The sequence below is a fragment of the Procambarus clarkii genome, chromosome 45 (assembly GCF_040958095.1).
Source record: "Procambarus clarkii isolate CNS0578487 chromosome 45, FALCON_Pclarkii_2.0, whole genome shotgun sequence".
NCBI lineage: Eukaryota > Metazoa > Arthropoda > Malacostraca > Decapoda > Cambaridae > Procambarus > Procambarus clarkii.
Genome location: NC_091194.1, coordinates 10925702 through 10936442, shown reverse-complemented (window position 1 = coordinate 10936442; position 10741 = coordinate 10925702). Strand labels below are relative to the sequence as shown.

The 10741-nt window shown below is 47.2% G+C and overlaps 1 protein-coding gene across 4 annotated transcripts in view; it reads left to right on the top strand.

Moving 5' to 3' along the window:
* Positions 1 to 10741, top strand: part of M6 (neuronal membrane glycoprotein M6) — a 311681-nt gene that overhangs the window by 127098 nt on the left and 173842 nt on the right. The gene's annotated exons all lie outside the window — the stretch shown is intronic.

Here is a 10741-nt window from a genome sequence, read left to right as displayed (position 1 = left end):
GAAGCACACACAACTAGAGAGTCCTCATGACTAGAGAGCAAGCAGAGACTGTGGTGTGGTCGCAGACTTAAGTGGCCTTCACTTTGTTGCATTAAGAGATACATACCTCAAGGTATGCTTCCATCAAGCATTCATTCCAGTATACATTCCATCAAGCATATCATTCCATCATCTTCCATCAATGCTTGGGACATTTTGATTGAGTCTATTTCCTCGGGAATTTTGCCAGCGATTGACAGCACCGACACGAAACTGTACTTCACGACTCCCTAACGACTCTTACTTTCGTGACTTGGAACACGAGGCTGTGGTGTCGCACACAGACAGAGATGAGTGTCTCGGGGAGGGACTGGTCTGTTGAGACCCCGCGGCTGTCTCACAGATCTTCCCGACAGCCTGGGAGGAGGAGGAGGAGGGGGCTTTCCGGATGGGAAATTTGCATCTTAGCAGCCAAACGAGTCATAATTAGATAAGCCTTCTCTTGATAGCGACAGGTATGTATTGCCGATTTATGAGTGGAACTGTATCCTGCGACTGTATCCATGATGGCGTCTGGGCGAGGAGTGCCAGGCTGTTGAGAGTAGCGGACCTGGTGCCAGTTGAATTTATTTTCTCCACTGCCTAAATGTATATCAGTCAGCGTTGGACGGTTTTCCTTTTTTTTCTGGCTACGTCTACGAGGGTTCCCGTGGCCCGCAGAACGCTGTTTCTTGCTCTTACTGGAGGTGTTGTGTGTGAACCGCCAGAGTGAAGCCTGCTGGGACGGAGGCTTCCTGCTTCACTCTTCTCCAGCAGTGTAGTAATGCTACCACTTTAGGCTCACACTGCTCAAGGTATCTGTGCTTCACGTCACCGTTGAGTACGTGCTGCCAGGGACACGAGGCCAGGTGCTAGAGTGTGTCAGAGTACTGTAGTGTGTCGAGTACTGTAGTGTGTCGAGTACTGGAGTGTGTCGAGTACTGGAGTGTGTCGAGTACTGGAGTGTGTCGAGTACTGGAGTGTGTCGAGTAGTGCACTGAGTCGAGTACTGTAGCGACACATGTTCTTGAGGACAGTAGAGGCAGAGTGACGCATGTTCTTGAGAATAGAGAATGATGTTCTTTCTTATCTTTCCACATCAGTATTTTCATTTTTGTTTATCTCTGCCAAAATATAAATAAATATATATATATATATATATATATATATGTATATATATATATATATATATATATATATATATATATATATATATATATATATATATATATATATATATTGTCGTTTTGCTTTCTCATTCTTTTTACCCTTTCTTTTCTCCTCCTTTCTCGTATCTCCTGGTTCGTTAATCTCTTCTATTTCTCGTCAACCTCCTCATTCTGTTACTTCTCCTCGTGGTCATGGTCTTCTTGGTTGAGGTGGAGGTGATGGAGGAGGTACCTGGAGCACCTGCCTGTACCTGGTCATGCCAGGCTCCTGTGCTGGCTCCTGCTGCTGCCTCATTGTATCGATCCACGCCCCTCCCCCCCCCCCTCTCTCTCTCTCTCTCTCTCTCTCTCTCTCTCTCTCTCTCTCTCTCTCTCTCTCTCTCTCTCTCTCTCTCTCTCTCTCTCTCTCTCCCTCTCCCTCTCCCTCTCCCTCTCCCTCCCCTCCCCTCCCCTCCCCTCCCCCCCGCACATGAAGCTACTAAGAACTCTTATCCTACAAAAATTCATCTAAATCCTGACCCCACAGACTCATTTGATGAGTTTATTATTAGTTTCCGTCAGAAAGAAACCAAGTTTAACGCCAAGTTATTATCGTGTGAGGCACACACACACGGCGCCACCTGCATGCCAGAGCCTTCATATGGTCGCTTGACTGGATTTCCCCTCCTACTCGTTGTCCATTCCTTTCCCCCGTCCCATCCCAAATCCTGACCCCTCCCTTCCAAGTGCTATATAGTCGTAATGGCTTGGTACTTTTCTCCTTGATAATTCCCTCCCTCCCTCTCTCCTACTCGTTGACTGGATTTCACTCGTGTCTATGTGTTGCAAGTTTGCAAGATCGGGTGAGTCTTTCAACGAAAGATCACTGATGCAGCGATGCTCTTGCATAGGCTCAGCCAGAGTGAGGCTGTTGGTTGCTGAGGACCTTTGTGTTGTGGGAGTTCACTCCTGGTTGCACACAAGGTTGAGCCAGATGTGTAATCTTAAAGAACATTGGTTGAACGTCTGCCAACATCTCTCCAGATGGGGGAAGGTGAGGGAGGGAGGAGGGGGGGGGGCAGCCTGGAGAGCGGGGCACACTCAGGATGGGACCAAACTTGTTCTTCGTGTTGGGTTTTGTAAGACCTTGTGTTAAGGAAGGTGTGAGATGCTCCAGAGTGCAACAGTGTAGTTGTCTTGGCTGCCTTGCTTGCCAGGTCATGTATGTGTCTCTTTGTCGTCACTGAAGAGACAAAATTCATTTCCAAAATGTCAACTTCATTACTGAACACTAGGGTTTTGCCTAGTGTTCTTTGCCTAGGTTTTTGCCTAGGTCTTTGCCTAGGTTTTTGCCTAGGTTTTGCCTAGGCTTTTGCTTAGGTTTTGGTTTTGAGTGTACCAACAGGTATACGAGACAGGTATATAAGGTATAACAGGTATACAAGACAGCATGATATACCTGGTGGTATATCATGGTGTCTTGTCACCGCCACCGCTAATTTTTTCTCAGCCGCAAATGTGACCTGCCATCGCCTACTCCAGGTCGAATGGCTTCAAGTTGGTGATTAATGACCCTCATTATAGTTGGTATTTCTTCTGGTCCACGAGTGAAAGTTAGAGTACTGTCCTCAGCATAGTCCTGAGCTTCAGGAATGAGGTGCAGTAGGTCATTGAAATAGACGTTTAACACTAAGGACCGAGCACATTGCCCTGCGGGTCGCTGACATGAATTGAGTGGCCTTCGGATTCTTCTCCATTGAGGACTACTTTTAAAGTATGTAGTCTTGATGGTAGTTCATTATTAGGTGTAAAATGGAGTCTTAGATACATAGTGCTTGACGCCCTGTAGTAATCCAGAGTGCCAGACCCCATCACAGACACCTGATACATAGTGCTTGACGCCCTGTAGTAATCCAGAGTGCCAGACCCCATCACAGACACCTGATACATAGTGCTTGACGCCCTGTAGTAATCCAGAGTGCAGACCCCATCACAGACACCTGATACATAGTGCTTGACGCCCTGTAGTAATCCAGAGTGCCAGACCCCATCACAGACACCTGTAATGTCCGGTGCAACAACACATCTTGTGTTCTAGTGGCAATACCAAGGGTCTGCAGTAAACTGTGCTTGCAGGTGGATCAAGGGCAGAGGGACGAACCTGAGATATGAGCTGGGGAAGATCACAACATTTTCAATGTTAAAAACTGCTAAGAGTTCAATAAAAATCCCTCTGTATGAGATACTGGTTGAGGTCAACTACAATTATAATGTGCTTACAGTTATGTTACATAAGTACGGAGTCTAGAGGGTTAATCAGGAAATCGACTGGGAGGGAAACACCCAGACATTGAGGGCTGTACATTGAACATATTGTGAAGAACATAGTTCCAGATGAACACAAATAATCAGTAGGTTGGACGTGAACATATTTACCGACTTAAACTACAACTGTCCTTTGGTTCTCACTTGACTGAAGGCAGCCCTGTGCAACCCGTTCTCGCACTTGCTTATAATCAGTATTGGCTTATTTAATAAGTGCATATGTGACATACTAATTGATTGTGAATATTTTAGTTTACCTTGAAAAGCTTCATAGAAAACACCGACCTCACCTAACCTTCTCAGTATGTTAAGATAAGCATCTTTTTGCTTCTTAATTACAATTATTACTTAACCTATACCGTTGATAGGTTAAGTAATAATTGTAAATGTGAAGCAATAAGATGCTTATCTTAACATACTAAGAAGGTTAGGTGAGGTCGGTGTTTTCTGTGAAGCTTTTCAAGGTAAACTAAAATATTCACAATCAATTAGTATGTCACATATGCACTTATTAAATAAGCCAATATTGATGGTAAGCAAATGCGAGAACGGGTTGCCTTGTGGGGTAACCAGCAATGTTAGTAAAGTTCTCAGGAGTCCTGTCATACAGAACTGTTTCCAGCACAACAAGCACCTCACAACACTGTGTGTGTGTGTGTGTGTGTGTGTGTGTGTGTGTGTGTGTGTGTGTGTGTGTGTGTGTGTGAAGCTGTGTGTGTGTGTGTGAAGCTGTGTGTGTGTGTGTGAAGCTGTGTGTGAGGTTGCCAACACTGGCAGTGAAGTCTCTGGTGTTGGTCGTCATTATGCTGATTGTGAAAGTCTGGATTTTCCAAGCTTAATTCTATCCCACAATGGTATGGAAATGTGTGCAATGAGAGCATGAATGGTAAGCAAGATTGCCACTTCGAGTTGGATTCCATTAGTGTTGGGTGTTGCCGAAATGCCCTCATTATTATGAGTGTAAATATCACTCGTGAGATAAAAATAACTTAGATAAATCTTATTAGACGAGTTGATCATCTGGCCAAGAGAGGTGGGATACATTTTACAGAGTGACATTGTATTAAGGTATGAGGTGACCTATAAGGCTGGAGAGTGAGTGACCTCCCTTTGATTATACATCCCCCTGAGACAGTACAGGATTGCCTGGGTCATCCCATGACCCAGGCAATCCTATACTGTCAGGTTTTACAAGGACAAGACACTCACAGGAGATGATGCTCCCTGAGTTGAGTTTGGAAAGTCAAGCTAAGCTAGGATGGTAGCTATACCAGCATGCCCAGTTGTGCCCTTGAAGACGACAGACGTACCTCCACCTCTTGCTCTGTGGTTCAGCCGTGTTGTCTTAAGCAGCACCCCGTCATGGAAATTTAAGTCAGAACGACATAACATTTCGAAAAGATCCTGACGTTACTCGGGAGTGGTCATTAGACTAGCTTTCCATAATCAAGACTGCATTAGTAGTAAAGGAATTACCGAGAAACCGTTAAATTAACTTTGCTAGAGGAAAAGTCAAGAGTGACCTGGCTTAGGTAGTGTATTCTTTCATAGGGTTATGCTTTAGGGTTTACTGTCTTTCCCTTGTAGAACTCTAATGCTTCAGTCCTGGATATTCTTTTCCTATTGTCGTTACTGCTCTATATTGTGTAGGAAACTCGTCTATCTCCATTATCTTGAACTTTGTGTGTTTTCTGACACCAGCTGGTGTGGTTGGTGGCGTCCCCACCCGTGTCATGGGGTAGTCCTGTGGTTGGTGGGGTCCCCACCCGTGTCATGGGGTAGTCCTGTGGTTGGTGGCGTCCCCACCCGTGTCATGGGGTAGTCCTGTGGCTGGTGGCGTCCCCACCCGTGTCATGGGGTAGTCCTGTGGTTGGTGGCGTCCCCACCCGTGTCATGGGGTAGTCCTGTGGTTGGTGGCGTCCCCACCCGTGTCATGGGGTAGTCCTGTGGTTGGTGGCGTCCCCACCCGTGTCATGGGGTAGTCCTGTGGTTGGTGGCGTCCCCACCCGTGTCATGGGGTAGTCCTGTGGTTGGTGGCGTCCCCACCCGTGTCATGGGGTAGTCCTGTGGTTGGTGGCGTCCCCACCCGTGTCATGGGGTAGTCCTGTGGCTGGTGGCGTCCCCACCCGTGTCATGGGGTAGTCCTGTGGTTGGTGGCGTCCCCACCCGTGTCATGGGGTAGTCCTGTGGTTGGTGGCGTCCCCACCCGTGTCATGGGGTAGTCCTGTGGTTGGTGGTGTCCCCACCCGTGTCATGGGGTAGTCCTGTGGTTGGTGGCGTCCCCACCCGTGTCATGGGGTAGTCCTGTGGTTGGTGGCGTCCCCACCCGTGTCATGGGGTAGTCCTGTGGCTGGTGGTGTCCCCACCCGTGTCATGGGGTAGTCCTGTGGTTGGTGGCGTCCCCACCCGTGTCATGGGGTAGTCCTGTGGCTGGTGGCGTCCCCACCCGTGTCATGGGGTAGTCCTGTGGTTGGTGGCGTCCCCACCCGTGTCATGGGGTAGTCCTGTGGCTGGTGGCGTCCCCACCCGTGTCATGGGGTAGTCCTGTGGTTGGTGGCGTCCCCACCCGTGTCATGGGGTAGTCCTGTGGCTGGTGGCGTCCCCACCCGTGTCATGGGGTAGTCCTGTGGTTGGTGGCGTCCCCACCCGTGTCATGGGGTAGTCCTGTGGCTGGTGGTGTCCCCACCCGTGTCATGGGGTAGTCCTGTGGTTGGTGGCGTCCCCACCCGTGTCATGGGGTAGTCCTGTGGTTGGTGGCGTCCCCACCCGTGTCATGGGGTAGTCCTGTGGCTGGTGGCGTCCCCACCCGTGTCATGGGGTAGTCCTGTGGTTGATGGCGTCCCCACCCATGTCATGGGGTAGTCCTGTGGTTGGTGGTGTCCCCACCCATGTCATGGGGTAGTCCTGTGGTTGGTGGCGTCCCCACCCGTGTCATGGAGTTGTCCTGTGACTGGGTTGTCGACAGGATCACAGAATTTACCTGAGGGCTATTATCTTCTACAGCGGCCTCGACGGGAACAGGAAGCCGGCGTGTGCCTTGTGCTGTCATCTCTAGTTCCACAAGATGTGGTATCTTGCTGCTAGGACTTTGTGTAATCTCGAAATTAGTTTTTCTAGCTCAGTACACATTCTAAGAGAGGAGTTCTTAACCTTTTCACAATTACAGACCTCCAATGAATTACCCCAGTGTGTCCCCATACCCCCTTTGCCACATTGGAGAAGTTACAACCACCACCACAACTTACGACACCAATTACAACTACTATTAGTTACCAGTATGATTTCAACATTTGTCAATATCAGGGTTTTAATTTACATATGGAAAATATGAACACAACAGCTGGAAGAAAATCATTAGGATTTGATCATATATATATTTGTGGAAAAACGGCAAATCCCAAATACACAGCTAGCTACAACTAGTGAGACTTTTCCTGTTGTTTTTGTGCATTCAAAACGTGGAACCACCTCAATCCATATTGATAAAGGTGATGGTTAACTCTATTCAAACAACAAGTTACTTTATTTAATTGTTCAGAGATTGAGACCCATACTCCCCCAAGAATTTATGAATCCCTGTTGTACAGTATCCCCATGTAGCACTTCCCGGAGGGTTCACCTCGCTCTTTTTGATAGGACTCCAAATAGCTAGGCCAGTGAAACAGTGCTCAAATCTAGGGAAAAAAGATATCTTGGTGATGGGAAGTGGTGGCCACAAGCGGCAGGGGAGAGTGGGTGTGCACTATACCAGTCACAAAATCGTTTCTCGCCCGGTGTAGCAGGCAGACTTTGGTCGGGTTGCTGACATGGCCTGAATGATGGGGGGGCTCCATCCCCCCCATTTTACAGGCAGACTCACTCTGTCAGCCTTGAGTTTACTGGCAAGGCTGACTGTCCTGCAGTGGAGCTGGTGTTATGTGAGATGCTACGTGTGGACGAGGTTGTCATCTATGGCGTGGAATGCATCTCTTCTCATCGGGAAGTGGTGAAATTTGCTGACACACAGGATTACAGAGTGCTTTTGCGCCGCTACGAAGGGCGGTCATTGCTACGAAGGGCGGTCATTTCAACTGGCGGACGCTGCTGGATCGGTAGTTATCTCCGACCGGAGTGGTGCCCTCACATACGTGAGTGTTCATGGTGTGCCACTTGAATTCCAGGAGAAGCTACTGAGGCAGTACTTCGGGCAGTTTGGCACTGTCGAGAGTGTGTAGATGATTATGATTTCCTCCAGGAAGCTCCGGGGCGTACGGACTAGTATCCGGACTCTGGGGATGTAGCTTCGTTCGGACATCCCATCTTCCCTGAAACTTATGGACTACTACATCCTTGTCTACTATGAGCGGCAGCTCGCACGTGCTTTTGATGTGGGTTGTCGGGCCACCTAGCTGCTGGCTGCTAGGCGGCTGCCGTAGAGAGGGTTAATCTCTTTGGTGAAGAGAATTTTCTGCCGATGGCTGTCGACGGAATTTTGGTGTGTGAAGCGGTGTAAGTGCCTGTGGATGTCGAGCCTTGCCTGGTGTTGGTTTCTGTGCCGGCTCCTGATGGTGTTCCGGCGCCGGATACTATGTAGTTGCTGGGTGTGGTTTCGGTGGCTGTTGATGGTGATGCTGGGGTGGGCGTGGCTTATGTGATTGTTGCTACCGAGGTCCTGCGTCGTGCCCGGGTACGGGCTCCCAGCGTCTCTCATGTCTTGGCTTCTGGTCCCGTGGACACCTCGGACGATTCGTGCCCGAATCCTAAGTGCACGCGGCTTTCCTCCCCTGTTTTGGCCTCGACGGACACGGCCTGGGCAGATGTGGGGAAGTTTCCAAGTTGTGTGTCGTCTCCTGTCGACGTGGTGACCAATGGTGTTGGCAGTACGGCTTAGGCCGTGGTGGTGGCGGAGGTACACGCGGCGGATGGTGACGAGGCTGTGAGGAGCTTCATGTGGACCTTTCCTCCCCCCTCCCCCCTGTGCCGCCTGTTTTCAGCTTCCTGCAGTGTTGGAAATGGTCCCTTCTCCGGAGGTGGCTCCTGCGGCCAGGAACTTTGCGGTCGTCCTGAAGAAGGATGTTCTTCATGGGAGCTCTGTGTCTGCGCCGCTGTGGGACGTTGGGTGTGATTTCCCCGTTGTGCCACGCCCCGTGTTGCAGGCACTTGCTGAGGGGGTGATTGCCTCGTCAGGGTCCACTGTGGTGCTAGGTGCTGTGCCTTCGGGTGCGACGGAATTGGTGCCTAGTGCACGGAAATTCGTCACTGGCATTCCTGAGTTTATGTTGCACCCGGGGAAGATGCCTGGGAATATTCCCGACGATGAGTGGCTACTGTAGGGGGCGTCCTGTATCCGCATTCTGAGGGCTAAATTTCCGCAGAAGTATGTTAAATGATGTATTCTTGTTATGCTCTTGTCTTATGTTTATGTTTAGTTTTGTGGCTCAGTTGGCCCTTGAGGCCTATGGTTTCGTACCTTTGTTTTGTTTATGTCATGTGTTTCTGTATGTTCTTGTGTTTCTTTCTGTACTGTGTTGTATTTGTGTGCCCGTTTTGGGCTGCTCTCTCTATTGTATTTTGCGTGTCTTCATTGCTTTGTATTTTGTGTTTCATGTGTTTCTGTGTTTTCCAATGTTTGTGTAATGTTGTCTTACTGTAATTATTTTATTGTACTTATTTAGCATGCTCCCCATGTAAATAAATACAAAAAATACCAATCACCTGTCTACACTTACTACAGTAATGACCATTTATATTTATAAATATAAGGCGAGTGCTATGATTTTTCCCCATCCAAGCACGGTACGTGGTGAGTTTCAGAGGTATTAATGGTTACATCCTCCCAAAATAAGAGCGACTTGAGCTTGTGGCTAGTTACAATTATGTGTTTGACCTGAGGCTTGGGCTGTGTGGCGGGGTGGGAATGCAAGGTGTGCCAACCACAGTCGCTTCAGTGCTCTCGTATTGCACCCATTCACTCACACTGTGGACGAGTCAGTGTGGGAAATAGATCAGTGTTCCGTGGATAACAAACACAGAAACAGTTCTAAAATGCATATTGAAATTAGACACCATTATATATATATATATATATATATATATATATATATATATATATATATATATATATATATATATATATATATATATATATATATATATATATATATATATATATATATATATATATATATGTATTAACCCGTCCTCAGACCAAGTCCATTCCATCCAGCGGTCGACCCCAAAGACGCATTCATCAACTTTTAACAACTTGCTGTTCATTCAAAATAGTAATTTTCTCAAATATAAATGAATATTATAATATATTAGAATAGTGTGCATATTTAGGCATAGGTTAGGTTAGGTGTTTAGGTTCTGTTGGCGATTATTTGTATTTTTAGTACGTAGGTGAAGCATTTATAGCAACCCGTCCTCGACTAAAGTTCATTCCATCCAGCGGTCGACCCCACAGACGCATTCATAAATTTTAACATGCTGTTCATTCAAAACGGGAATTTTCTCAAGTATAAATTAATATTTTATAATATATTAGCATTTTGTGTATATATAGGCATAGGTTAGGTTAGGTGTTTAGGTTCTGTTGGCGATTATTTGTATTTGTAGTACGTGGTGAAGCATTTATAGTGTTGTGATTCGAACAAAAGTCGTCAGTGAAGCACTTGTTCCGGAAGTGTTCGAACGTCAGCAGTTGTGAGTCGTGTGTAAACCTTTTTCATTCATAAACAGCTGGTGCATGGAATAATTTTTGGGACTTTGTTTGGAGAACGGGCTGACTCACAACTGATGACGTCCGAACACTTCTGGAACAAGTGCTTCGCTCACGTCCTCTGTTCGAACCACAATTCTATAAATGCTTCACCCACGTATTTCAAATATATATAATCGCCAACAGAACTTAAACACCTAACCTAACCTACGCCTAACTATACTTAGAATTTGTATGTATAGTAATATTAATTTATATACGAGAACAAACCAATTTTTAAAACTACAGTATGTTAAAATTGATGAATGTGTCAGTGGAGGACGACCGCTGCTGTAAACAGCCTGGTGTGAGGACGAGTTGGCTCCTGGAGATACAAGTAATACCTACAGGGATGTTTACACTGAGAGGTATGCCCTGCTTCTCTTTGTATATATACTGAGAGGTATACCCCGATTCTCTGTATATATACTGAGAGGTGTATCCCGCTTCTTTGCATATATACTGAGAGGTATACCCCCTTGCTGCTAGGTGGATGTACGCTGAGAGTTTG